Below are 7,671 nucleotides of genomic sequence, written 5' to 3' on the forward strand. Positions count from 1 at the left end.
ATACTTACCGACCCAACAGTAGGTCCACAGTCGTCTTGGGAGACCCGTGCAACCTTAACAGTCAAATAATGAAAATGGTCCCAAGGCCCAAAATACGGCCCATATGGGCCCACACGCCCGTGTGGCCCACGAAGCCCAAAAATGGCCTTGGCCGTGTGAACTACACAGCCTAGCCCAATAATCTCCACACGTCTGTGTGGGGCCCATGAAGCCGTAGGGCCCAAACCGTACATTTTGGCCCAACGTGGCTCAGAACGGCCTAAGCCCATGAAATCGCTCATGGTGGCCTCTACGATCAAACGCCCACGTTTTATGCATTCGGATTACCACACGAGAAAGCGCACACTCGTGTAACATCAATAGTCATATGTCTTAGCTTTTTCTGATTTACGATTATAGCAGTGTGGTTACACACATGTTTGCGAAGAGTGCTAAAAGTCCACGAGCACCAAAGCCTATATTCATTCAAGGCATTCAATCAGCCTTTTAATCACTAGGGTTAAACACCCTCTTATTAACACTTAATCCCAATATGGTAGTTATTACCTGTCTTGATTGAACAAATACGATTTAACCCACTTAAACTGCTGACCAAGATTGACTTCAGGATCCTTGGCAAAAATCAGCATTACAACCTAATCTTGTTAACCAAAACCCTAAATGCAAATAACTTGAACCAAGTGAACAACTTACCGAAATGTAGAACTAAGAGTGGAGGGTAGCAGTAATTGGCCTACAAAAGTACACCCTAAAACCGAGGCACGAGATGGTGTAATCACCCCTGACAGCAACCGGCAGAGAAAAGAAAATGTTAGAGGGGAAAGCTATTTTGACAGAGAGTAAAGAAAACAATAATTTTGCACTTAAACCTAAGATGGAATACTTGGCTAACCCCAAAACATGAAAAGGGAAGAAAGCTGGAAGAAAGAAATAAAGGGAAGAGTATTCGCAAGAGAAAGCTAATTGAGAGAGAGGAGAGAAGTTAAAGAGCACTTACCCAAAACTGAAACAAACAAAATGGAAAGGAGTGATAAGGTATTCGGCCTAGATAACAAGGTGAAAGGGGAAAAGTATTGAGAGGAAGAAAGGGAGAGAATCGGCCAAAGTATAGTAAGCAAAAGAGGGAAATAATGATCTCAAGAGAATTGAGAGGAAGGGACAGAAGGCATTCAGCCAAAAGGGAAGGAAAAAAAGAATGAAAAGAAAAGTAAGAGCCCCAAAATGCTAACCTAAAACGAACCAAAAAACATGGCCAATATCCCTTGCACTAAACTGTCTCCAAAGAGGAGAAAAAGAGTAAAAGAAGTGATAAAAACAAGTTGAAGAGCAAAGTACCCAAACCAATCCCGAAAACTCCCCAAAACCGAATTCAAAGGGTGCCTACACTCCCAGTTCGGCTCCAACACTCCCTCAACTTCACATCCCCTTGATTCTCTCCTATAATCTCTCTACAAAACCCTCAAACAGATCACTATCCAAATCTCCCCTTCCTCTTTCTAAATTTCAGCTGCACCATCCCCTAAGCCCCTTAAACACTCCAACCGTCAAAGCATTAGAGTTCCACTGACAACCTCTCACACGGTAACTTGCAAAATAAAACACACATTGCACGTAGTAGGACTCGAACTCTAGTCTCATAGTAAGAGTAACACCCTACTATCTCCTAGACCAGCAGACTTTTTATGACATGTTTTACCAACATTTATTTAAGAAGCCTACTGACTAGAGACATGGTTTAATCAAGTAAAATCAAAACTTTGTACAAGCCAAGGCTTGAACCCAAGACTTCTTAGACTCTCTCAGAACACATAACCACTGAAGCAGATAGACAATTGTGTAACACAACAACAAAAATGAATGCTTAGATTTTGGGGCATTACAACTCTACCCCTTAAAAGAAAATTTCAGCCTCGAAATTTACCTTGTTAAAATAGATGAGGGTATTGTTGTTGTATCGCCTCCTCAGGTTCCCACGTGGCCTCTTCTGAGCTATGATTACGCTAAAGTACCTTAACCAATGGGATAGACTTCTTCTTTAACACTTTTACATCACGCTCAAGAATATGAACTGGCTCCTCCTCGAAAGTTAGATTCAACCTAACCTCAATCTCCTTAGTCGAGATAATATGCGTTGGATCAGATAGATAGCGCCTTAGCATAGAGATGTGAAACACATCGTTAATCCGATCCAACTTTGGAGGTACCTCAAGTTGATAGGCAACTGGTCCCATATGTTTCAATATGCGGTACGGCCTAATGAACATAGGGCTTAGCTTGCCCTTCCGTCCAAACCTTAGTATCTTCTTCCATGGTCAGACCTTGAGAAATAATAAATCCTCTATAGAATACTCAATCTCCTTATGCTTCAGATTTGCATAAGACTTCTGTCTGTCAGATTTTGCCTTCAGTTGATCCCAGATTAGTCTAACTTTATCCTCAATATCAGAAACTAACTCAGGGCCCAGAACACGCTGCTCACCCACCTCAGTCCAACATGAAGGAGTACGACACCTACGACCATATAATGCCTCGTAAGGTGCCATCTGTATGCTCGACTGGTAGTTATTGTTATAGGCAAACTCTGCTAATGGCAAGTAGTCCTCCCAACTGCCTCGAAAGTCTATCACACAACTCCTTAACATGTCCTCTAATATCTGAATCACCCTCTCTGACTGACCATCTTTCTGAGGATGGAACACAGTATTGAAGTCCAACCTTATGCCCAAAGCCTTGTGTAACTTCTTCTAGAACTGTGACGTGAAACGAGGATTTCTATCAAATATTATGGAAACTAGTACCCCATGCAGCCTTACTATCTCAGCCACATACAGTTTAGCCAGCTTCTGCAATGAGTAATCAGTACGGACTGGTATGAAATGAGTAGATTTGGTTAATCGATCCACGATGATCCATAATGCATCCTTCTTAGCAGACGTTAAGGGCAGCCCACTCACGAAGTCCATAGTCACTCTCCCACTTCCAAAGTGGAATCTTAACTGGCTGAAGCAACCTTGAAGGTAACTGATGTTCAACCTTGACCTATTGGCAAGTTAGACATTTACGCCTAAGACCTGGCCACCAATATAACTCACGAAGGTCTCGGTACATCTTGTTCCCACCGAGATGCATAGCATAAGGACTACTATGCACCTCTCGCAGTATAGACCGCCTCAAATCAGTATCCCTCGGTACACAGACTCTCCTACAGAAACACAGTACCCCTTCGCTATTCAGTCCAAAATCTGAAGTTTCCCCACTCTCAATCTGCCAGAATAGAGGACCTAGTGACTCATCCTCCAACTTTTTACCCTTAATCTGCTCAATCCATATCAGTTTGACCGAAAGTTCAGCCAACAGACTACTATCATCAAATAAGCTAAGACGAGCAAACATTGACCTCAAATCCGTCATACCCCTAAGGCTCAGTGTGCCAGCCACCACATTGGCCTTACCAAGATGGTATTCAATCGAGCAGTCATAATCTTTAGGCAGCTCAATCCATCTACGTTGACTAAGATTTAGCTCCTTCTGAGTGAGGAGGTACTTGAGGCTCTTGTGATCTATGTAAATAATACACTTCTCACCGTACAGGTAATGCCTCCAAATTTTTAGCGCGAATACCACCACGGCAAACTCCAAGTCATGCGTCAAATAATTCTCCTCACGAGTCTTAAGCTGGCGAGACGCATATGCCACCACCTTACTCTGTTGCATCAAAACACAACCCAAACCAACGTGTGATGCATCACTGTAGACACTAAACTCTTTCCCAGACTCTGGCTATATCAAGACAGAGGCCTAACTCAGAATTTTCTTAAGTTTCTCAAAAATTTCTTGCTGAGCATCAGTTTAGTTAAATGACACACCTTATGCAACAACTTAGTCAGAGGTGCATCGATCAATGAAAACCTCTCAACAAACCGTCTATAATACCCTGCCAGACCTAAAAAACTTCAAATCTCAAATACCTTCTTAGGCTGCTTCCAATACAGAACAGCTTTAATTTTTTTAGAATTAACCCTAATCCCTTCAGCAAATACCATATGGCCTAGAAATGTTACCTCCCGTAACTAGAACTCGCATTTACTGAATTTGGCGAACAGTTGTTTTTCCTTTAGAATTTACAGAAAAACTAGGAGATGTGCATCATGTTCATCTTTAGTTTTTGAGTACACTAGGTTGTCATCTATAAAAACTACTATGAACCGATTTAGATAGGGCTGGAACACTCGATTCATCAAATCCATAAAAGCCGCTAGTGCATTCGTCAGTCCAAACGGCTTCACTAGGAACTCGTAATGACCATAATGAGTCCTAAACGTTGTCTTATAAACATTAGCCTCTTTGACTCTCAGTTGATGGCACCCCAATCAGAGATCAATCTTAGAGAAGACCGAAGCTCCTCGAAACTGGTCGAATAGATCATCAATCCTCGGTAGGGGATACTTATTCTTAATAGTCAATTTATTCAGTTTCCGGTAGTTGATGTACGTACGCATGGATCCATCCTTCTTTCTTACAAATAAAACCGGTGCTCCCCACGGGGACACACTAGGGCGGATGAACCCTCGATCCAGTAACTTTTGAATCTGAGCCTTAAGCTCCACTAACTCCTTTGGTGCCATTCTACAAGGGGCGATGGACATCGGAGCTGTACTAGGCAAGAGCTCAATCCCAAACTCAACTTCACAGTTTGGAGGTAACCCAGGTGGCTCATCAGGAAAAACATCTGGAAAGTCCTGAGCTATTTTGATATCCCTAATAAAAGAACCCTTGGAATCTGAAACACCGATGTAGGCTAGATACGCCTCACAACCCTTACAAACCAATTTCTCATCCATTAGTGTAGAAGTCACATTTGACAAATAATTCCGACACTCCCCAATTACAACTACCTCATCACCCTCCGCACTTTTCAGTACCACCTATTTAGCAGCGCAATCCAATTTCCCTTGATGTTTAACTAGCCAGTCCATACCCAGTATTAAATCGAATTCTCTAAAAGGGAGTTCCATTAAATCTGCCAAAAAGATCATTCCTTGAACCTCCAAAGGTACATCCTTAAAAAGTTTATTTACCCTCACTAACTGCCCTAATGGACTCAACAAGTAACCTCACTCGTAGTGTTTTCAACCATTATACCTAAAGTCTCAGATACAGTACATGCTATATAAGAATGCGTAGACCCAATATCAATCAGTGCAATACAATGTACATTATGGATAAAGAACGTACTTGTAGAAACATCTGGGGCATCTCCGTCCTCTCGGCGACATGTGTCATAAACCAGTGTTGGCTACCTCGCCTCAATATGTCCAGCACCTTTGCCTAGTACTCCACGACTACGACCAATACCATTTCTACCTCTGGCCTGACCACGGCCTCTCGGTGGCTGAATAGTACCCATACCAATAGCTTGCATCTGATCGGGCCTCCATGGATAATCTCTGATACGGTGCTCTAATGATCCGCACCTCAAACATGCCCCAATCCTTTTCCAGCATTCGCCTTGATAGTGTCTCCCACAATCCACACAGGGCTGCGGTCCAGTAGTAGCAACAGGGCCCCAACTCTGACCGGCGCAGTAACTTTGGTCTTTTTCTTAGGCCTCACAAATGAACTTGAGGGCTCTGAATCCCTCTTGTTCCTACCTCTTTCCTTTTCACGATTCTGGCACTCAGCGCGTTTCACATCCTCGGCTATCTTCGCCTTATCCACTAAAGCTGTAAAATCTCATTTCCTCTGTGGAGCTATCAGACCCTTAAATCATCCCTGAGGCTGTCTTCGAATCTTACACAATTCTCATATTCAGTTGCCACCATCCTATGGGCATAGTGGCTAACTGGTAAAAATTCAGCCTCATATTCAACCATAGTTTATCCCCCTGAGACAAATTCAGAAACTCTCTCCTTCAGGCATCCACATAACTAGCGCTCACATATTTTCCTTGGAATGCAGTCTTGAAACATTCACAGGTCAACCGGCCGGGCTGAGTACCCTCTTTAACTGTAAGCCACCACTGATAGACTTCATCTCGTAAAATGACGCTGCACCTTTTAATTTCTGCTCGGGGGTGCAGTGGAGGTAATCCATGATCCTCTCTGTGGCTTGATCCAATATTCAGCCACATTAGCAGCAACTCCAACAATACCTCTAAAAATCTTCGCCCTATTAGACCTGAGTCGTTCTGTCACCAACCCACGGCCCACAGTACCAGTCTTGGTCCTAGAGACCCTCTCCAGAATTCAAAACATAGCTTGGGACAATACGTCATCCCCAGCCGTACAATCATGAGACCCAGTCTCAGTCACAGGTGAAGCCGGAGCCTCTCTAGCTTCAACGTTAGGCATATGGCCCGATGACAAAGACTCAACTCGAGCACCTCCACGGCCACTGTCGTAGCCTATTGTACCCCTTCCACGAGAACCTCTGGTGCTTATTATCAATTTACGTGTTATCTGTTTTAACAATTTTATGCATCATTTTATAGTTCCAGTGTTTATTAACGAATATTTTATGGAAAATATTATCAGTAATTCAGAGTTTTGTTTTCGTAGATCGTAGTCTTATTACAGTTTTAGGTTACCCTAAACAGAGTGTTTAAGTACAGTCTATTGCCTACAGTAATATCAGTATTTCAATTTAAACAGGTAGTAGTTTTAGAGAACTTACAGAATTGGCGTCAGAGGCTCGGTAGACCACACATTCAGTAAAAACATTTCAAAATACCTTTCAATCATTTGAAACAGTTCTTTTTGAGAATTTCAAGTTTTTAGAGGAAACTCAAATCCACAGTCAAGTTTTGCAACCTGGCTCTGATACCACTAAATGTAACACCCCAAACCCTGCCTAGACGTTATGGCCAAATTTGGCGATGTCATATTAAAGGTTTTTTCGAAAAACATGATTTCGTTAAAAAATTTGTTCGATATTAAAACCTCTTTGTGCTATTAGAATGTCTCGTTCATTGTTAAAACTCAAGTTGTTTAGCAAATTGATAATCATATTAAATTGATGTTACTTTTTAAAATATTGTTTGCAGCAGAAGCTTTTAAACTATATTGCATAAACGTGGTGTTTTGAAAAACATTTATCTTTTTGAAACACGTCTTTTTCTTACGTCTAGTTGTTTATATCAATGCAAGTAAAAATCCCAAATTAAAAGTTAAAACTTTAAAGAGGGCTTATTACATAGAAATACCCAAATTTAAATTACTTATAAATTTAAAATCCAGAAAAAAGGCATGAGCAGATGTGTGGCCATTTTTGAATCCTTCGCAGCACCGATCCGCCTAAGGATTACCTGCACAGATAAGCAAAAGGGTGAGTTTATGAAACTCAAGGTGTAATCCCAAAAACAAACAGTCAAACAGGTATTACGCAAATACAGTCTGGGCCTAAGCCCGTTTCATTATCAGTCCAATCTCAGTTAGGGCCTTCGCCCATTTAGTAACAGTATCAGTGCGGGCCTTAGCCCAATTTAGTAACAGTATCAGTACAAAATGCAAACAGAAATCCTACCCAACCAGCCTATACACTCCTCTCCGTCCAGCCCTACACTCCATGTAGGGATAAAATCAACCCACCCATCCCTACACTCCAGAATATAGCACCGGTTGAACCAAATGCATTAACATCAGATACTCGGGAAATGCTCACACAAGCTATGAA

The sequence above is a fragment of the Gossypium hirsutum genome, chromosome A12 (assembly GCF_007990345.1).
Source record: "Gossypium hirsutum isolate 1008001.06 chromosome A12, Gossypium_hirsutum_v2.1, whole genome shotgun sequence".
Lineage (NCBI taxonomy): Eukaryota > Viridiplantae > Streptophyta > Magnoliopsida > Malvales > Malvaceae > Gossypium > Gossypium hirsutum.